Source organism: Haliotis cracherodii, unplaced genomic scaffold (genome assembly GCF_022045235.1).
Source record: "Haliotis cracherodii isolate W230 unplaced genomic scaffold, xgHalCrac1.p SCAF_9, whole genome shotgun sequence".
NCBI classification, from domain to species: Eukaryota; Metazoa; Mollusca; class Gastropoda; order Lepetellida; family Haliotidae; genus Haliotis; species Haliotis cracherodii.
The window spans coordinates 31,191,476-31,214,217 of record NW_027266343.1 but is presented as its reverse complement, the minus strand read 5'-3'; the positions used below and the strand labels follow the sequence as shown (position 1 = coordinate 31,214,217).

The window sequence follows — 22,742 nt, the reverse complement described above, 5'->3', positions numbered from 1 at the left end:
AGCCATTCCTTGAATGCTACGAACAGTGTATATCTAAAGGTGTCATTATGTACTTTTCACAAGTAAAATATGTGTAACGTGAATCGTATCAGAAAAAAACTTATGCACATTTACTGTTCTAAAAAAATCGCTCTTCTTTTGTGATAATTTCAAATGAGGAATTCAAATACATATATAAAAATATGCAATTTCAAGCTTCCGGTTTCACAGCCTTCCACAGTCCCGGCCTTTCTCACCGTCACTAGACCATATTATTTTCTATTCCACCCAGGCCTTTCTGTGACGCACAAGCCCTAAATGAAGCAAGTCTCCCATCTCACTGGGGCTCCATTTCAATTTACATGGAGTTATTTGTTTCTTTCAAAATCATATATTTTCAGAGACTAAGTGTTAGTCTGGGCCTTCACCATGTACACTCGTTTGGCACCACATTGAATACTAGATATGCTTGTTCAACCATTGCTGTGACTGATAAAGGAGGGGAATTGTAGTGAGGCAATTAATAAACTTCATACCAAACTGCAAATTTCTATTGCACACATGTTACAAAGATGCAAGGGAAGTTGTTTGGACAGAATGTGGTCGCTTCCAGCTGTTCATAAATGCTCACTGTAGAGTTCTGTCTTGTTGGATACGGTTAACCAGACAACCATTAACAGATACTCCAGACAATGTTATCATTTACACATAAGATTAGATGATGCAAGGGACGAAAACCGTGTTTTTCCTGACGAATACCATTATTTAAGAATAGTTTTGGACATGTCTGGCTTGCACAAGATGTAGGTGACAGAAAGGTATTTCTTAATTTTTTTAAACAAAGATGTAAAGATATTTATCAACATGAGTAATTCATGAGTCAAATTATTTTAAGATTCTTCCGAAATCCAAAGTTCAATTGCATCATTATCTTATGTAATGAAAAACCAACTCCGTCCGTTAACAAAATGTAGCTGCAATGTACGTAATGTTCACATTAGAGCAGCTAGATTTTCCAAAAACACGGCAATTGAATATGCACCCTGTCCATACTCTAACCTGCCTAATGAGGAGTGAATACGTATGGTTTGACGCCGCTTTTAGCAATCTTCCAGTAATATCACCACGGGGGACCCCTAATTAAGATGAATATCACGTACTGTCAATATGTCCAGAATATGAATATGCAAGTCCAAGAAATGATTACATGCAGCCGTATTTACGGACCATCTCGGTAAAATTTATATGATATACTTCAAATCGAAAGTGTGAATATGTTACTTAAGTTATCCGTGTTATTGTACGTGTACGTGTTATTTTATTTCACATGAGGGCTAAGAAGCCTGTTAGGAAGTGCATTTCTGTAGACCCGTCCTATATTCTACGAAACTATAATGTCAAGATTGCGCAGCAAGTATTAACTATATCATTGTATACAAGATGTATTATTGGCCTTTTGGTCATATATGCCTGTCTGTTTGAAGCAATACATACCATTTTTCCCACAATAGCTTCTGTTGAACCCATGTGCATTGATGCTGCCTATAGCATCTGTGCTGGTACCGTGCCACAGCCATGCCTCGTTCTGGGTACCCTGGGGGTTCTGCTTTTCCAGTTGCTTCCTTTTTGCCGCATATTGCTGATACAGAGATCTGTTCTGAATGCGAGTCACCTATGACAAATACGCAATGTATGATGGTACTTTTCAGTAACAGGGAAGGTGTTAGTCAACGTCGTAGGTTACAAACCACTGCAAAGGTTGTAAGGGTACACTTCAAGTCACGTCCTGGCAGACTATAATGTGCAAGTTGAAATGCGTTGAGTTGCTAAGGGAGCGACCATTTGATATTATTAAAATTATTCTAGCTCATGGCTTTGATTAAAAAATCTGGTTTTACCACTGCAGCTGAAAAATATCTAGTCTCCATACAAAATTCCAATTAGTTTTATGATAAGGTCTTCATAGGTAAGAAATTTATTTTAATGGGTGGACTCTACATACAGCACATTTGTAATACATAACGGAGATGGTGTTCTATCCGACATTCAGATGACGATCAAGAGGAATCTACTATTTCTGTTACAAATGTAAAAAGTTCTTTCCATTTATCATTGGCGTTATGTTATAAATACTGAGGTTAATGATGCACTGTTCCGGAAATAGAATCACCTCCGCGTGTGAACCATACATTAGATAGTATTGAGTGTGTTAGGTTTAAAAACATCCATATATCTTTATGCCATTGTATCGTAAACAGTGTCAGATCATGTTCGTGTTACATCGTATCGTCACTATTGGATGGTAATTCATAAATACATGCATATGATAAAGTTATTCGTTATTTTGATATTATGGTCTTATGTCTAATTTCCAGCTGCCACTACGATTTTGACAAAGACTTCAATAAATTCAATGACTATCTTCACCTGGAGGATATCATTTACATCGGGAAAGAGGTCCATATGACGTTTGACCTAATAGATTATAACCGATTTGCAAACAGACGTTTCCTGATTTACGTGGATCTAAGTCTTAGTAAAGTTTTTGTCAATGTCATCAGATCTTAGTTAATATTGACTTACGAACTTACACAGCTTTTCAAGAACCTACTTAAAAGGGAAATCTCCTCAGCTTACGCGAATATTTGTATTTTGAGAGGCAGAGGCAAGGAAAAACTATAATGATATTTCAAGTTCATCGACTGTGCGTTTTATAGAGATTGTGGTATCGTACCTGAAGAACCTTGGCATTGCTGTTCTTGATAGTTGACATGAACGTTTGTTCAACCATCTTAAACTCTTCACCGCCAGCTGCGACTGGAAAACACCCAATATTAACATCATCCGCCATTTTCTGCCAGCCCGGAGGTAGGTCAAATATTGATTGTTTGGCCTCTGAAAAACAACACGTAGGATATAAATACATTTCATTAAGTATGACACCTACACGAATGTCACAACGTATATATTCTCTTCACGTAAGGATAGTGTGTAGTTAAGAAGTGTGGTTCGTATGTATTTGCTTAAACAGACTACTCTTTGACCTCATCGTTGAGAACAATATGAATGGCTGTATCTGCTAATACTGTATGCCGAATTAGGGTTGACAGTTTGTTGTCCATCGTGTTCTAATCACAAAGAAATAAATAATCTCTGTTGTCCTATTCATCGTGGCATTGAAATTGAATACATTTGTCTCAAACACGTCGCCTTAGTTGTCAGATGGCGTTTTACCAGTGTCTATATATACTATCGGAAAAGTATAACTGTGCTTCACATAAAGTGGTGTAAACGTCATGTTATTGAAAATATCAACATAAGATTTGATCACTCTTCTGATCAATGTTTTATCACAACGAATTCGTTGACATATGGTAACAGGTAACAGGAGACGGGGCCACACGCCCTCACAGAGTGGACATGTAACAACTCAATTAACAATGCCACAATCGGATGTGACTATAATATGCGTTGATACAGAGCGGTGGTGCATTGAAGACACGAGAGACATTGAAGCCCTGACATTGCATAAGCGTTTGTTACGGTTAAACAAAAATGTTTTCATGGGCACGATAGTTCTACAATTATTGTGTGCTGTTCACATGACAAATATCACGTGTGTAATTATCATACTCCCAACGAAGACGCAAGGTCCTAATCGTGCGCGTGTAAATTTTGAATTCGACCTTATAGTCGAGGAGATGTCTTCAATAATATGTATTAAAAAGTGCATTATATAACTTTATATTAAATTTATTTTTAATGAAAGTTATGTGAAGCACAGTTAATTATTCCGTTAGTATATTCAGATACACCTTAGATAATACTATTTTCTTACCCTGCAAAAGGTCTCGTCGCATGACATTGTATGTTTTCTTTGCTGCTGTTCCCTCCAAGGACGAAAAGTCGATTTCGATCTTGGTCTTCATGAAAGGTACCTTGCACGACTTCTTATTGCCTGTAAATGCCTTTTCGATTGCTGCATTTTCCTTCTTACCAAAGTCCTTCTTATCGGTAGGACTATCTTTCTCGAAATAGGCCCACTGTATTGTTCGAGAGAGTAGGGTCGCCTTTTCTGTTTCGCTCTCCTCCTTCTCAATGTCACGTAGGTATTGAGTAACCTTTCCTTTGGCAAGCGCAACCGCACTTGTCAGTCCTGTCAGTTCTATAGCTCCTTTGTTTCTGTCGACTCTTAGCTCCACTTCAAAGAGTTGATGCAAGGAGTCAATCTGGAAGTATATTGTCTGTGTGAGTAAATCGTCAGGATGCTCGACATCCTAAGGGTATCTACTTCTAATCCAACGATTAGGGATTCGAAAGTGTATTTATTATGCTGCAAATAACAATTCCAAAGCATCTGAATATTTATCTAAGACTTTTATTCAAATGAAATTGAAATTCACAACAAATTATAAAAGGGGGAAACAAAAGTGGAATGAAGAGGCTAGTAAATGATAACAAATATTTGAGAGGTCTTTTTGTAGAAATACATTTGCAAACAAAAACGATAAAACCTTTTCAATAATAATAATTAATATGTAGCAGAGTCCGTCGTACGTTTCCGACTATTTCATAAGCATGATATGCTTGTCGTAAGAGGCTACTAACGGCAGGTCAGGATCGCTGACTTGGTTGATGCATGTAATCGTATCCCATTTGCTTTGAATGATGCTCATGATGTCAGTTACTGGCTTGTCTGGTCCAGACTCGATTATTTACAGACCGCCGTCACATAGCTGGAATATTGCTGAGTGCGGCGTGAAACAACAAAGCAACCAACAAATCATAAGCATGAGAAGGGTGGAGGAATAGCCTTGTGGTTAAAGCGTTCGCTCGTCACGCCGAAAGCGTTCGATTCCCCACATGGGTACAATGTGTGAAGCCCATTTCTGGTGTCCCTCGCCGTGATATTGCTGGAATATTGCTAAAAGCGGCGTAAAACCGTACTCACTCACTCACTAGTACTCACTCATAAGCATTTGTTTATGAATCACTATCAAATAGTGAAATAATGTAATTAAATAAATTGAAATTAAAAATAAGTTTTAACTACAAACACGGGGACAAAGTAAAGAGGTCACCATCAAAATATGTCTCCCTCATTATTGACAACATGGACCTGAACAAAACAAACCTTCCTGTCTTTCCGGAACAATCAAAGGAACATGTATAAAGAACTTATTTAACCTAAGGCTCCTTTAACCACATTGAAATTCACATTTCTGAAACTAAATATCATGAATGAAATTTAAATTAAGTGTAAAATAAATGTACGTATGTTTCCTGCACATAAGTCTGTTCTTACAGGTATTAATTTACAGTCAATGATTGTAACATTTCAGACTGATGTCAGCTTAGCGCATGTCGAGCACCATGTGACAGGTGTCGTCGATCATGGAAACCAGGAAACCCATGCTGTCATCTGGAATTCCTGTATTCCAGGTGATGCAAATGTCACCTGCACAGCGCTGTCAGATGTCCTCCATAGGATTGCACAGGTAATACTAATAAATATTTTCAATATCTCTCATGTGTCATTTAGACAATTGTGGTTATAATATTTTACAATGTAATGGTTCTAGTATGCCTCTGATAATGATACCTAGTTTTGTTTATTTACTATACAGGTAATATAAAAATAGTATTTATTTAGATAAATATTAATTTCAGATGAACCATCGACAACTGCCAGAAACTTTATACTTGCAAGCGCACAATTCTCCAAAAGATAATAAAAACAAGACGGTCTTGTATTTTTTGGCATTATTGGTCAAGTTAAAAATCTTCAAAAAGGTATGTGCTTTTTAGATATATTTATTTTTATATACAAATGCTATTGATTTTCGACAGTGGATTTTTCAATGTGACAAATGTGACAATGTCACAGGTAACACATTTACACCCCATTTGTTTCTAGATTTTATACATAAAACTGACCCTATAATATGCAAAATTGAATGTTCTGTCATAGGAAAGACTGCAACTCACTATTTATACAAACGTGCAAATTGGCAGTAATCAAAGATCAGACCAATGATTGGAAATGACCAATTGACATACAGGGTTTTAAATTTACATTCATTTTCTAATCGGTGACTAGTAAAATCAGGACCAGTACAATTTCTTTGTGTTTTACCATTAGGTACATGGCAACTCTGCAGCAGATCATTTATGTGAACTTGTGAGAATATGAATTAATTTCTAAGTCTTATATATGAATGACTACATTAATGGACATTCAAAATATATAAATGTAAAAGCCTTTGAAAAAAGGATGTATTTATTCCTTGAGTCTCTACTATACAATTGAAAGTAAATGCTGAAATCACATGTGGTTAATAATTTTACAATTTATGTAAATTGTTTTAAACCACATTAGAATTGTTTTGAAGCAAACGTATTTCATGTCCAATTGCTCTTCCCAAGTGTAAACGAATCAATAATGTTGAAACTTGAAAAATGCACAAGATTGATTTTTTCTCTCAATATACTCAACATACTCAATACTCTCATGTAAGTATTCTGTAAATAAACAAATTTTGATTTGTTTTCATAGTGATAATACTATTGTAAATACTATTTTCAGGTGAAACTTTCTTTTCTCATGGTGGGACACACGCATGAAGATGTGGATCAACTGTTTAGTGTATTTGCAAGAGAGCTAAGACAGAAGCCTGCAACAACACGCGATGCCCTCCTTCAAGTCCTTGCCAGTACAAATGATCCAAGACCAACAACGACTGCACTGGAAGGGGTTTGGGACACCTGTTAGGCCATGGAGAAAGACTTGGCCAAATGGGTGTCTTCTACCAGGTTGTCTGCAGAGGATAGCTTGTGGTGGATGTCCCACCTTAGAAAGATGGGGGACATCCGGACACACACCATCAAGCTATCAGCCTTCAAGCCCTTCATGCCTGCCCCAAGGGAAGCAACAACCCTCCCAACTAAAGTTCAAGAGGCAATGGAGACGAACAATGATAAACTGCAAAAACAATCGAAGGTAATTTCAATAAATATTGCATTTCTTTTGAAATATGTATTGTGATGTGTTATATTAGGGTTAGTCAGCATTTCTGACATCCCAACTTCGTGAGGTTACACTTTATACCTTTATTGTATGGATGCACAGTGATTTGCCTGTAATCCTAATTATGTTCTCATATTCTTTACATTTATTTTCATTACTTTCAGATCACTCTGACAAAGCACCGAAGACAAGCGTCAGTATCAGAACAATAAAGAAGGAGCAGCAAGTATCGCTGAAATGTACATGTTTTGTCTAAGCTATGTGGCTGAGATATTGCCGAGGATTGCATTGGAGGAGTTTTGTACTTTGTATGTTTTTGTTTCTTAGTAAAGATGTGCATTTAGAATTGTATATATATATAAGATGAATTGTGCACAATGAAATTTATGAAACAATATATGCAGTTGTATCGAAAAATTGGTTGTGTTCTATATTTTCTTTCCATGTCTGAAGTTAACCTACTTTCAGAGTACCGTATCTCATGTAGGTTTTGCTCTTTGAATTCCAACTGGGGATTATATATTTGGTTGACCCAATGGAATAATTATGAAATTTATTTTTTGAGAATCACATTCACCTTCAATGTTGTACACTTCAAAGTAGTAAAAAGGCCATTGAAGATGGTCACTGAAATTCTCATAATAATTTAGATTATTATAAGGTAAGCTCAGGGTTCAAGGATTTGCATCTGTCTAGTATACAAAGGTATGAGGCCAACATATTGTTCCATTGTTTAATTTGAGTGACGTCAACTTTTCTTGATACATTTTGTAAATAAGATAAATATCTTCAATTGCTGAATTCAATTTAAACTCTCCAAAGATTGATGCTGGGTATTGCTGTAGAAAAACAAATACTGCCAGAAATTTCTGCAGTAATGCATTTTCTGAGCCAGTTTTTGAGCTTATGAACATGTGAACACACTGGGACACACATTATTTGGATTCGTCTCCTCGAGAGCTATCTAGTGATATAAAACATGTTTTTGTACGTAGCTCGCTTCCTTCTGTGTGGTCAAATTCGGACTCCTGGCCATTCCTAAGTTGTCCAGCCCTGCCTTTGATGCTGCCAAGTGTTTGTGAAAAAGTGAGCGTATCCTGTCCTAAACAATTGCAAATGCAGGTCAATTGTTCATTTGAAAAATAATAAGGGAATATGTGGTACGACATCATTTTGCTCATTGATGGACCAAATGTCTACCATAAAACTTATTTAATGCTTCTTTAAGAACGTGGTTGTTGTAACCCTGATCAAACACCCTTTGAGCAAGATTCGTATGACGCTCTTTCAAATCTTCGTGTAAAGAGCATCCTCGATTGTACCTCAAACGTTTTGAAATGTAGACACCAAGGCCTGTAACTTCTAGAATATTGCTGGACAGAAAGGGACGGATGAGGGGGGCTCACTGGTCTCCTATATTTCTAGTTCAGGTGGGTAAATCAGTGGAAGGATATTGGGTATTTTAATATTTTTTAACGATATCAGATAATCGATATTCCGGAAGCTTTAAGTTAAATGGCTTGGCCAAATGCCTGTGTTGCCAATTCAAGCAGAAATTCCGATTCAAATGCCCTTTTGTCGCCTAAATATCCTATCCACAAGTTTCACATATATGTTATCTATGAAGAAGTCCAGTATTTCAAATATTCTTTTCTCAAAATACTTCAGATGACATTTACTTTCATTTTTTGACAAATTGACCTGAACATTTAAAGACATACCGCGTTTAGTGACAAATGTTTCACTTAAGATTGCCTTAAGGGATAGAGGTGTAATAAGAATTTAAAAATCCACTGTTTTGACGAATTGAACTTGGTTATGTTCTGAGATTGCAAACATTTCAAGAAAATCCTTCAAGTTTTGGAGATTCCACTGGTCTCAAATACGTTCTGTGAATATATAGAAAGTCCTTCCTTGATTGTGCAATGGCTTATGGATAATCTTTGAGACAGAGTCTGGTGGTGCATTTGCTAGACCCTTCTATGAATCTATTTTTGTATGGGTTTGTAGAAGTTTATGAATCAAGCAAAAGGTTGATAGTACTGATGCGGGGTTTTGGCATATTCTTTAGTTATTTGTGGCATTATTTGAGATAATTTATTATTTGCGGTACTTATGGCAAGCTCTTTGATTCAGCATAGAATGTGTAGTAATCCTTATATACAATGGCAGAGTTATTTGAGGCAATGCTATAAACTTTTCATAGAGGGTATCCAGTTTCATTTTGTTATTCCAATATTGTTTCCTATTTTTATTTTCTTCATTTTTCTCATTCTACCAAAGACAACATCACATACTGACTTAAGCCACTCCTAAAGACATTCAACAGGTTCGTCTTCTCTTTTGGTCATTATCTTATCAAATGTTTTGACAGGATCCATAATGATTGTAAAGTTGTGATCCAAACTGATATAAAGCTGTTCACAGGCTGTTGAAGGTTGGTATTGTCTTCTTGCAAAACCTCTAATCGCAAAATACATGTTCCAAACTCAAATAATGGACATTGCTACTGTAAAGTGAATATCGTAACCTGATGGTGTGTTAGTTTTGTTATCACTTGGTCCTCCCATATCTCTGTAATCCATTCCTTCTTGCATAGTGCTTCCAGGTTCTTTATACCATTGGCTATGTTGTCTGATTGGTCAGAGAAGAAGAAGAGATCAACCCTCCCTGTCGAAGTGGTGCCTGACGAAATGTACGAAGAACAAGATGGAACATGCCAATCCTTGGGAAGCGTAAAGGCAGTTATCTTATTGATAGATAAAACGACAAAACTCTTTCCATCCCACCAATGAATGCAACGAGCTCGAGGTCATTCCATCACGGTTAATAATAATAAGTAAATTAGTTCAGCAAATACTCAAACACAAAAGTAACTGTGATCAATTAAATTTATGGATAATTGAAAATAATGACAATAATGACGACATGGCCTATATTCCAACTACTAAGACTGTTAAGACAAACTAGGGTAGCTTGATGACATTTTTGTGTCTGATGGGTCCAAATAAAAAATATTCTTTCTCCCTCTCTTGCACATCTCTTATAGGAAATTAAAGTAGAATACATTTCATCATAATTTGTGTAAAACAAAACTAATATCAAGGCAGAATTCGGATGTGAAAGTTTTAAGTTGTTTAAAATATTATTTAATATTATTAAAGATAATTTTCCTATGGGGTATCTCTTTGCAATCGTTAAACTACAAATACAACCCCTGCACCTTATTGGTAGTTACTTACCTCTTGTAATGATAGATTGGGCCTGTGGTATTCCTCCTGTGTCTGCCGAGTGTTTCATCATAGCAGCAAATGGTTTTAACATTGCTTCCTGGTATACAACTACTCGAACATCGCTGATGTTAACAGCCTGAGGTCCGAACTCAGCAAATGCTTGTGACATATGCTTGGCAATATCCTCAGGCTGTATATTACCGATGCCTGTACAGAAAATGTTGCTTGATACAATAGAAGCTGACATATAGATGCAAAGTACAACTATGAAAGGAACATTCTGACTGCTGCACATCTCTTCAGCTTCTTTTTATTATTATTAATATTATTTTTATTATTATTGTTGTTGTAGTTGTTCTTATCATTATTGACCACTTCGCTTTCTTTCAAATTCCGAAAACGACCACTTCATCAGTTATATTTCCCATATTCTTCATTTGTTGATTGAGAACTACAACGAAACATATATTTTGATCCAAATATAGATAAAACATTACCAATAATATGTAATATATTAACACACTCACAACGACTGCATGATACCACTTCTAGCCACGTTACCTGTTCCCAGCAAAGGGAATGCTACTGACTGTGCATCACGCAGTTTTTCTGCCTCTTCCAGACAGCTAAGGACTACTTTCTTCCAGTCATTGCCGAAATGGTGCCCGGCCACATGGAGGACGTATTTACACTTCAGACCTTTGGATGTCGTGCTGATAACGCCATGCTGTCTCAAGTCATCAACTGTAACAGCAAATGTAAATTCAAGCATTCTGGTCTTGCTACCGATAAAGCAGTTAAGTAAAAGAAACAAGTTGTGCCAATCCAGACTTGAACATGTACTTGCGGCCTGACAATACTGGGTTTAACTATGCATTGGGATCGGATTCCCTTGAAATATGGATACTCACGTGCCGGAGCTAATGATTGCTTTTGGGATGTTTCCCATGGACTTGAAACTGAACTAAATTTCTCTCACTCATATCAACAAAACATTCTAGTGGATAAAGCCTTTTTAAAAGATACTCACAATGACGTGAGCTTCGTTTTCTACTTGTATAACACCGACCACGAGCGATTACATAATTCACATGACATTCAGAATGCTAGATTACATTAATAATAATGTTACATTGATGTTACATTTCCACATAAAAGATCTGAAGTCTTCCTGAAATGTTATTTTATCTACAATTTAGAACTCCAGGGTATAGCAAGTGTCTTACACAACTGCACAGAGAATCGATATGAATCTCACCTTTCTTTGCACACTGCGACTCCATATCTTTGCCACATGCTTTCCTGATAGCACTTGAGACAGCACCTTAAGGAAATATACCATACACAGCACACGTAAGGCATTCCTCTTTCAGTTTATCATGTAATAATTCTTTGCTAAGCCACGTCTACCTTTACATTTCATTAAGTATCCATTGAGACAACTTCAGGCATATCATGTAAATACAGGTGTTATCGTTGATTAAAAATAGTGTACAGTGAAACAAAATGTATATCTTTATCAGGTTTATTGAAAGGAGCATATGTAAGTCCCTGGTGAAGTTGTGATAGTAAAACGAACCTATACTTTCCAATTCCTTTAATGATCTTAATGTGGAAGTAAAATATTCACTATTTCCCGGACATTCTTTAATTCTTTAATACGTTCTTTACCTTACGGTACAGTACATCTCTATATTACTCATTTATTCTGCTAATGGTCTTTAAATGGAAGTTAGTGGAATGGTCTTCACATGATACCATCCGGCTACTCTATAGTCCTGATATCTTCTGCTATAGATTCAACTGTCTAATATATTGCACTGCAAAGGTATGGTATGGTATCAATTGGCTCCTCTCTTTTCCTCCTATTTTCTGCTAATAGTCTCACTAACGGCTGCCCCACCTTTCTTCAGGTCCAGTTCCATGTTGGTGCTGTTCACGATACAGTCTGTGTCTTCTTTTGTTATGTCCCCTTGTTTCATTTGCACTGTAATATTTCCAAACTGTATGCTACCAGAGCCGACGGAGGCGCTCCAGGGAACTTCTGAAACAATCCCACGAATCCCTGGAACTAAAACAAAGATGATGAGAGACCGAGCAAGATTAAGTTAACGCTGCTTTGAACACTATTCAGTTGTAGCAAGACGTGTCAGTTTGATGTGGGGAACACAGGTCTTTACGACCTTAAAATCAACGACACACTGACAAATTAAGCGATATATAATCAGAAGGAAACTGGGACCGGGGGTTGATGCCTTGCAAAAGACACCGAAAGTGCGACACCTAAGACCGCTGGGCCACCCGTTATATAAATATGATTGTATACGCATTTACACGTAACTGGATCATGAGCAGAACGTTTAATAGAATCACACATTTTAATGGCAGCAGGTACCCCTACAGGCCAACATCTCATGGAGGTATTATTTACTCTACACTAGATTTGATCAGGGAGAATCCGCTTGGCCACCCGTCCGTTAGACTTGGTTGTATACGCATATACACGTAACTGGATCAAGAGCAGAAAATCCTCAATAATCATGACCAGCCACTAACATAGAGATATTACGTGCGCTTTTCTCGTATTTATGCCATTACCAAGAAGGTCATGCTCATCACATCATATTTCTCTTCACACTGGTTTAACTTGGAAGTGATTTTGCCAACTTTCTTTGAACATATACTAGTAGTTGCTAAAGAAACCGAATATAACTTTAATTTAAGCTATTCAATATTTTGACGTTGATTGGAAGCCTTGACTATTATTTCATTATCATACGCGAACACATGTTGACCTTGTGACGCCTATGATCAGTTTGCCTGGAAAATTGAACTTACAACAATCAGTGTCTCATCATATCATCAAGACGTTACCTCCAAGAAAACAAGAAACTAGAGATGTTTATCAACGATAAGAACAGGAACATAAGGTGCCACATTTTCTAATTGAGTCTGGAGCAACCAGTAAACATTGCAATCATTTCAGTATTGATTGTCTAGAGTATCTCTGAAGTGAAAATGAATTTCTGTTGATAGTTTTAATATTTTATACACTTGTACTCGCGGTAAATGTTTACCTGATTTTCAGTGACCTATTTAAAACAAGTTTAAAACTATTTTGCCAATGACGACCAGTGGAATCCGTTTCGACAGATAATCGAGACTGATCAGTATCTGACTTTGACGTTCAATATTTGTTTGTGATACTGCATGAGGAGTCATTTTGATCCTTAATTATTACTGACTCCTGAATATAAACAGTATATATAATACAACTAACTACCCACTACCGTCTTGACATCACAGGTATCGTAAAGGCGACACCCCGTTCTTGTTAGTAGACAAATGTTGATTTATTGATTCAGGGTTATTGATACATTGATGTTACCTGGTGCTTGTGGCACTATAAAGTACTTTATCTTTATCCTGGTATTGCCTAACACACTGACAATGAATTACAAGAAACATGTTACTTACCTGTGAAAATGACTCCATCCTACGTTAAGGAGCGGTCGGGTAGCCGTCGTCACGCCGAAGACCCGGGTTCGATTCCAGACATGGGTTCAATGTGTGAAGCCCATTTTTGGTGTCCCCCGCCGTGTATGGCTGGAATATTGCTAAAAGCGGCGTAAAACCACACTCACTCACTTCCCATCCTACGTTACAGGAAAGTTCAAAGGAATAAATCCTATATCAAATATTGACAAATAGTCCCTCTCTTATTTCTTACCTGTTTTAGGTGTTCGTATGGTGGATTGTTGATTCAATGATTTCACTGATTCCTTCATCTGAGACGAAACTGTGAGAAACATTGACTTCTGGAACACAACCACCCGTACATCTGTCAGGTTGGATGCTTGAGGCTCGAACTCGGCAAAGGCATGAACCATGATCTCGGATATTTCTTGAGGGTTGACGTGACCAGCACCTGATGGCATTAAGTGTCGGTATTGTTATCATAATTAGCATAAACTATTAAGGGTGGTGGGGTAGGCTAGTGGTTAAAGTGTTCGACTCCCCACATGGGTACAAAATGTAAAGCAGTTTTTCTAGTGTCCCCGCCGTGATATGGCTAGAATACTGATTAAAGTGGCGTAAAATGACACTCACTTAATAAATAACTCAATCACTCATTCACTCACTATACAGTGACCTATAGTTGACATGTAGTATATTTGGGACCGAAACATTAATATATATTAATAAATATAGGTATATTAGCACGGTACATATTCATTCATTGAACACCAAATTATCATTATTTCATTATTAACTTGAAAAAAATAAATTGAAACTACCTGTTCCAAGGACCGGAAGGGCAATTGAGCGCGCATCACCCAATTCGTCTGCCACTCTCAAACATGTGAGGACAACTTTCTTCCAGTCATTGCCAAAATGGTCCCCCGCCACATGTAGGACGTAGCTACACTTCAGACCTTTCGCTGTCGTGCTGACAACTCCGTACTGCCTCATTTCGTACACTATATATAAAGTATGGTTCTGATCAGTCTTTGGAATTATCGAGTTTCCATAAACACACGCACGTTTTTACCGGAGAAAGATGTTGATGCGCAGGTATCTTTGTATAACACACTATTTGTGCAAAGCCTAGAACACACACTGCATATATTTTTCATGGAGAACCGCAGCTATTTATACCTGTATGTATGAACATTGCTGACTTACTACAGGAGCCGCAGCCGATCGCACCTGTGTGTACCGACATGGCTGACTTACTACAGGAGCCGCAGCTGATCACACCTGTGTGTATGAACATGGCTGACTCACTACAGGAGGCGCAGCTGATCACACCTGTATGTATGAACATGGCTGACTCACTACAGGAGCCGCAGCTGATCACACCTGTGTGTATAAACATGGCTGACTTAATACAGGAGGCGCAGCTGATCACACCTTGTGCATGAACATTGCTGACTCACTACAGGAGCCGCAGCTGATCATACCTGTGTGTATGAACATTGCTGACTTACTACAGGAGGCGCAGCTGATCACACCTGTGTGTATGAACATGGCTGACTTACTACAGGAGGCGCAGCTAATCAAACCGGTGTATAAGAACATGGCTGACTGACTACAGGAGGCGCAGCTGATCACACCTGTGTGTATGAACATGGCTGACTTACTACAGGAGGCGCAGCTGATCACACCTGTGTGTATAAACATGGCTGACTGACTACAGGAGGCGCAGCTGATCACACCTGTGTGTATGAACATGGCTGACTTAATACAGGAGCTGCAGCTGATCACACCTGTGTGTATGAACATGGCTGACTTACTACAGGAGGTGCAGCTGGTCACACCAGTGTGTATGAACATGGCTGACTTACTACAGGAGCTGCAGCTGATCACATCTGTGTGTATGAACATGGCTGACTTACTACAGGAGCCGCAGCTTAGAGTTTCTCAATATACATTGCACTAAGAGTTTCTCAATATAAATATTACTATGAGTGATTTGTGTTTGTCAGTATAAATATTACTATGGGTATCTCAATATAAAAAGGTAATATGAGTTTCTCAGTATTCATAATGTATCTTACTCAATCCCAAAGTTGCCTTTTTTCGCTGACATCAACGCAATATTATACAAAAGGTTACTCTTGACGAGGTCACTGTGCGAAAACAAAGACCCTAGGACCCAACCCCTTTGGCTTCCGAGGGTCCTTATTTCCGTATATTCACCTCGTCCAAAAAATTCTATCGTTTTGTTATACCGAAATTCACTTAAAAGTTGATGAAGTCTTTAAAACGTCCTGTATTTCATTACAGTAACTTAGCTGCGAACCGTGAATTGTTCGTTGTTTTCTTGCAGACGAGTCAATATTCATCAGATGTGATCAAAACTGGTCATGTGACGAGTCAATATTCGAGGTCTGTGTCAGTCACATAATTTCGAGGGTCGACATTGAAATGTGTTGTTTCGTTACGTGGTCCAGAATAACCAATGGAATTTAGAAATCGTTAACAGGGGTATAATAGAGGTGCAAAATATGAGTAACAAATTTATAGATGGAACCTGAATGTGCATCGTAGTCCTGCACCATGACTGTGGAATAAATGTAGGTTATGAGACCGAAACCAATCTAGGTTAGAGTGAGTGAGTTGGGTTTAACGCAGCTTTTAACAGTATTCCAGTTATATCACGGCGTGTCAGCTTAATGTGGGAGGAAAGCCCGAAGTGATGCAGGTCTCAGACGTTTAACACTTCGGTGAAACCCACGAGCACGGGTATGGTGCTGTCAAACCTAGAAACCGGGATTCGAACCCACAATCATAGGTTTCTGGCGTGCCCAAGGGACGCAACTCCGCACAGCGAATCGCGGCGCTTTAGACGACTAGGCCACACGTGCCACCAATCTAGGTTAGAAAAAACATCTAGCAAGTTCACAGGACAACTGTTATTTTAGAGGAGTGAAATGTTATATGTAATAAAAGATTTCACAGACTATTTGTAAGTTTATTTGAGTCCTTGTATTATGGTTCAGAACGTGTGGAACATCTGACCCAATTGTTGCTAATTGTCTTCCTATAATTCAAACAGCACTTCCCATAACGCCAATAGCTGCTATATAAAACCGAGCCTTTTCAGAACTATTTATTGTATTGAACCACATATTCAAGGTACAAAGAATACTTGTTTTTTTAATGTAAAAGGATTCTCGTTGTTTTTCCAAACAAGCACTTGTTCCTTACCTTTCATTTTGCACTGTGACGTCATGTCTTTTCCGCATGCTGTGGCGATAGCTACGGACACAGCACCTGGAACAGAAAATCGTGGAAATATTCAATATGTCAACATGTGCAAATAGGCTCACTATTTAGTTACTTTTCTTGTCTAACGATGCTCAATATACCAGATATATGACGGCGCTTCTGTAAGTAACAAAGTCTGGACCAGACAATCCAGTGATCGAAATTATGACCATTGTCCCACACTATCGCAATCAACCAAGTCATGACTACCCGATCCCTTTTGTCGCCAATCCCTTTAGGTTGTTTGGGACCTAGTCTACCCCGCAATCCCTACTAGGGAGCAACAAGACAGTAAAGTATGTGCTGTTTCTTGGCCCAAATCTAAACAGGTTATAATAAAGTCATAGAATAATATCACGGTTATATATTTTTTAACATTCAAAATGAGCAACATGCGTCGGAGCTTGTTAATACTAAAAGATTTGAGTATTGAAATACTTAAGCACAAAGAAAAATTTGAATATTTGATGTTCAACAATAGCATGCACCAATTTGAAATATCTTCTACATAAGTTTTTTTTAATTAAGTGTATAAGTTTCATCCCATCCGCAAAGACAGAAGTTGGAATATAGAAATAGCGCCAAGGCACGGTTGCAAAAAGGTATATTTGGGAACACACATTAACTTTTTGTAAATTAAGTATATAATCTGCATTCCATCCCCTAAGAAGGGTATTGAATAGAAGATGCACAAACATTTCCATAATCACAAATGACATCTCTACGTAAAGCCACTGTACAGTGCTGACTTAACTGCCGGGCAAAAGAGAGTATACAAGCAAGTTTTATAGTGGATAAAACACGAAATGGCTATTCGATGGTGATGTATTTGATACGGGTATCATGTTGTATTTTTGACCTTTAGTTTGCAGTGTTTCGGCGAGTGTTTTCAGACCAGTAACGTTTTGATAACGTTGAGAATGCGTGTACTTCCTTCTGCCCGCAGTTTATAACAAAAGAATCACTATGAACTAGTGTTGATAAAAGGTGTTGACGAAAAGGTGAGCGTATCCTACCCCGCAGGTGGCACCAATCACAAACACATGCAAACATCTCACAAACATGCAAACATCTCACAAACACATGCAAACATCTCACAAACACATGCAAACATCTCACAAACATAAACGATTACGCAATTGAATGTTTAATTTGTTTTCAGTTCTATACCATAAACCGAAAGTTATACCATGGCCCGACACGTCTTCAGATTACAAGACGTTCCAGTTTCATTGCAGTAGATACTAAACGGTTTTCACAACTGAACACATCACAGCTGTGTTATAAAGCGAGACATCCTTCTAACAGTTTAACGGTAACAAGCAATACAAACTACTACTGATTTACAGCGTTAACCCGTTATTTTTTCACCTCTTTGTAGGTCCAGCTCAGGGTTTGTACTGTTGACGATGCAGTCAGCGTCCTCCTTGGTTATGTCCCCTTGTTTGATCTGAACGTTGAGCCGTCCAATCTGAAGCCCGTCAGATTCAGTGTCGGATACCCATGAATCTTCAAAACAAGTTAAAATGTATGTATTCAAATATAATTGAACAATCTAATGAACCAGATACTGTCCCTATTTCAACAAAAGAACAAGAAATGGTTTCCCTCAACACAGAAAACAAAACTCTCAGCATACCTTCAGTGTTCTGTTGTTCAAAGAAAGAACAGCGATCCTTTACCACAACTGCCGGCTCAGTTATCTCTCCTGTCTCCATTTGTCTTTTATACTTTTCAAAGGCCTTCGTGAAGGATTGAAAAAGAAAACACACACATACTCTTTGAGTACAGAAATAACACAAAATAAAATATATTCCTTGTTTAAGATTAAGGATCTCCATCGTGTGTCTTTTGATAACAGTATGAGTGCGAGATTCTATCAGGTCATCCCACATGAATCTTCGACCTTTTTTTATGGTAACTGGTGACGTCACAAACTCACAATGACACGCAAAACGTTGTGATACAATGCAATTACAGCGTTATCTCCTTTGCAACTGTGTAAATAGTCTGAACCATGAAATCAGTTGCAGAGCCCAAGTTCCCAGTGTCAAGGGTTAGTAACGCAATGGTTCGTCATTTGTCATCAGGTGTTGTTTTCTAACTAATGGAACTATGTTTGATCACACCCATACTACATCTCACGCGAAAGTCAGTTTGGAATGATACATACATGTATTCAAGTTTCTGAGCAGTTAAGTCAAACTTGCAACCGTCAAAAAAATGTTTCCCTTTCTACGACCACCTAGAAGCTTCAGACGAATGTGTCCTTGGCACACAGAGCATATTGCTCCATCGAAAAATCAATTTTAACATACACTATAATGATAATAATAATAATAATAATAATAATAATGATAATAATAGTAATAATAATAATGCTGTAATTATGTGTTACCTGGATGACTTGTTTGTCTGATGGATAAATCACAACTCGAACTTCTTCCAGTGCGGTGCTTCTCTCTTGAAAGTTATTGACAACTGTGTACATAGTCTGAGCCACGAAGTCAGGTGCATAGCCCAGGTTCCCTGTGCCTAGGGCTGGGAAGGCAATGGTTCGGCATCCGTCATCAGAAGCTGTTTGTAAACACTTCAGAATGATATTCTGAAGTACCTGTTCAGGTGAAAGGCAATATGGAGAAAAATACATACTATCTAAACAAATACCATCTTTTATGAATGTCCACAAATAGATTCTTGATATGGTTGCTGTGTCAGATAGGATTCGAGCCTCTTGAAAAAAATTAGGGTGTCATCAATTTTAGGAACAGGTATGTGACATTTCAGCCTCTTGGGGTTGTGGTCACTGAGGAGATGATGTTTCAAGTGTGAAGCTTTACGAGCTTTACGAATTTACAGGTACGGTCAAAGTGTAAAAAATAGGATCAAAGTTTTGAATATCGTGAAAAAGGAACCTAGCTACACATATACCAAATCTATTTTATAATGAAAGAACATGTCTGAATAATGGCCAAAAATAGCTCTGCCAATATGGCTAACGAGACGGCCATAGTGAAAAATCAGATTAGCTCTTGAACAAATTGGGCTGTCATTGGTGGGAAGAAGCATATGAAAGTTCAGTTTCACTGGAGTGGTTTCCAAGGAGAAGATGTTTACGACGGACGACGAATGATAGTCACTAGTCAAACAGGACACGACATAAGCTCACTTAACTTTATCAGGCTAATAAACAAAAACGGCTGAATTGTTGGTTACAAAAGACGCTTCAGATTCAGAGTTACAAATATAACTGGGTTAACTTACATCAGAACTAGAGGCACTTGCAGTGGACAGACAGGCATGATACACACGACATCCCAAGTTTCCTCCAGAACTGACAGCAACATCTCCCGGCTTTATTCCTTGGGGATAATTCACTGACAGCTCATCCTGTATTGTGTTCCCTGCAGCTTTCAGGATCGACTTGGACACAGCTCCGTTGTTAAGATCAAGGTTGTTGGACGTTGAGTTTATGATAGCATCAGCCTATTGAAAATGCTTGCTGATTACAAAAACTTTGAGACTGCGATAATATGAAATAAAAAAAGAAGGTGCTCGGGCGTATTTCTGTGTATATCTACAATTTCAATGATCAGATAACATCTTGGTTGACCTTCAATAGCAACACAATAGTATACCCGTTTATACTGATTAGGAAAGCTTAATGTAGATGCCAACATGAGTACTCTTATTACTGTTCCTTCACTTCAACATCCATTTAAGACTCTAATACATTTCGCAAAGCATTGCAATTGAACGACACGCACTACACATGACAGAGAGATCATCATATTACACAGCTTAGCACTTAATATACCATACTTACTTTTTGTTTTGCAATTTCGCCTTTGACAATTGTCACTTTGCTGTGTGAAGATGCTTTTTGTCCTTGAGTTGGAAGGACACCTTGTGAGAGAAAGAAACACAGCCACCATGTACTAATCAAATCAATATTCAAGTAACATGATGTCAGACGGGGAATTGTCTGTAAGCACCCTGAGTGCCACACACACTGACTTGTGCGCACATTCTAAGTGAAGGTAACTCATAAAGACAACCTTGGGTTGCCAGAACCGTGACTATGCTCGTAGGTGTAATTATTAATCACTGAATACCGTCAAAAACAGCTTTAAAAGGCCCAAGTAACTCAATAGTTAAATAACTCATAGTTGAGAGAGAAAGAGGGGGTGTGGTGAAATGAGGTTTAGCCTTCTAGATTATTGCGCTTATACAGCTATGGGCATGCATCTGTTCGTAGCTGCCGGTACTAGTCTGGACTAATGCCCATTTTATAGTGCTAGGCAACTTAGATAACATGCTGGCGTGTATCATGAAGACCCCACTCAGGCACAGTATAGTGACTCCAGGCTGAGCAGTCCTTGTTTTATTCCCAAAATGCTGAGCACCATGCAGGGTAACAACAAGTACCATCTTTTAACGTCTTTAGGTATGAAACACCAGGGGATTGAACCACCGACAATACGCTCTCTGGAAAGACGCTGTATCAACTAGACCAGGGAAGGGGGTCACTAGAAAAAGAGCTAGTTATATTACATATCTTAAGCTTCGAACAACTCCAAAAAATATTTACGGACACCACCAGTGACTGGTTTGGGTTTTGTAGCTATTGGAGGGCGTAAATCAGTTGTATTGTTGCTCTGTGTCAGCGCCACTCTTCGATCACTGAACACGAACTGTAGAGCCTCGGCGAACAGCTGGGTGGTTTTCCCGCTCATGTCAATCAGGTACACATTCGTCACACCGCTGTTTGGACTCTCCAGAGTGAAGAATTTCTTAATAGCCTCAACAATGTGCCTGAAAAGAGACATGAAACTAATCATCTATAAATAAGGATATTGACTGTAGTTAGATGTTCCTGCAATAGAGTCCCGAAAACACACCATTCGTGTGCATATTTACTTTGTTATTAAAATAGCATTAGAATAGTATGTGCATATGAGTTAAAATGTGGTTTCTCATTTACGAGACTAACATACACTTGAGGATTTCAATGGGTTCAACGTTTCCAGTTGATGGCAAGGTTGATTTGACTTGATGAACGTAAGTATCATGTACGAATGACATACACAACTTTATTGACATGAATGCATATCTCATTCACCTGAACGTTCCCAAGCACATAAATGATAGAACTGGAATACCAAAATTGGCATAAACCCACATCACTCACTGACTCACTCACTCACTCACTCCAACAACATACATGTCAAACGTTTTGAAATATTCTCTATCTTAGTTAATTGAACAAACTAAAAGGCATTTCGTGACGTTGTTTTAGACATAATGCATTTGTGAGGTACTCTTTGTAAAGACACAAGTCTAGACGACACCATTCAGTCATGATCTTACCTTGTAGCAAGATTTCCTGGGTACCCAAATATTCCAGCACTAAGAGCAGGTAACGCAATAGACTTGTATCCATGTCTGTCTGTCTTCTCCATGCTTAACATGATGGCATCTTTCAGGTCTCCTTCCTCCCCAGCATGACCACCCGACCAACACGGACCGACGGCATGGGCGACCATTTTACATGGGAGACGTCCGGCACCAGTAGTTACAACATCCCCCGCTCTCAAAGCCTTGTTCTTAGCTTTGTTCTTAGTGTATTCGTCACTCTCCCGTTGAATTGTAGGTCCACCTGATAACATTATGTTAATTGTAAACTCGATGTGAAGATGTAGGAATCCTTGAAATTGCCTGGTATTGTT

General features: G+C 38.2%; 2 pseudogenes; both read right to left on the bottom strand.

The window, feature by feature from the left end:
* LOC139452099 (protein mono-ADP-ribosyltransferase PARP14-like) overlaps positions 1 to 22,742 on the bottom strand; it is a 39,767-nt pseudogene that overhangs the window by 4,527 nt on the left and 12,498 nt on the right.
* LOC139452923 (uncharacterized) lies at positions 14,873 to 15,832 on the bottom strand (annotated as a pseudogene).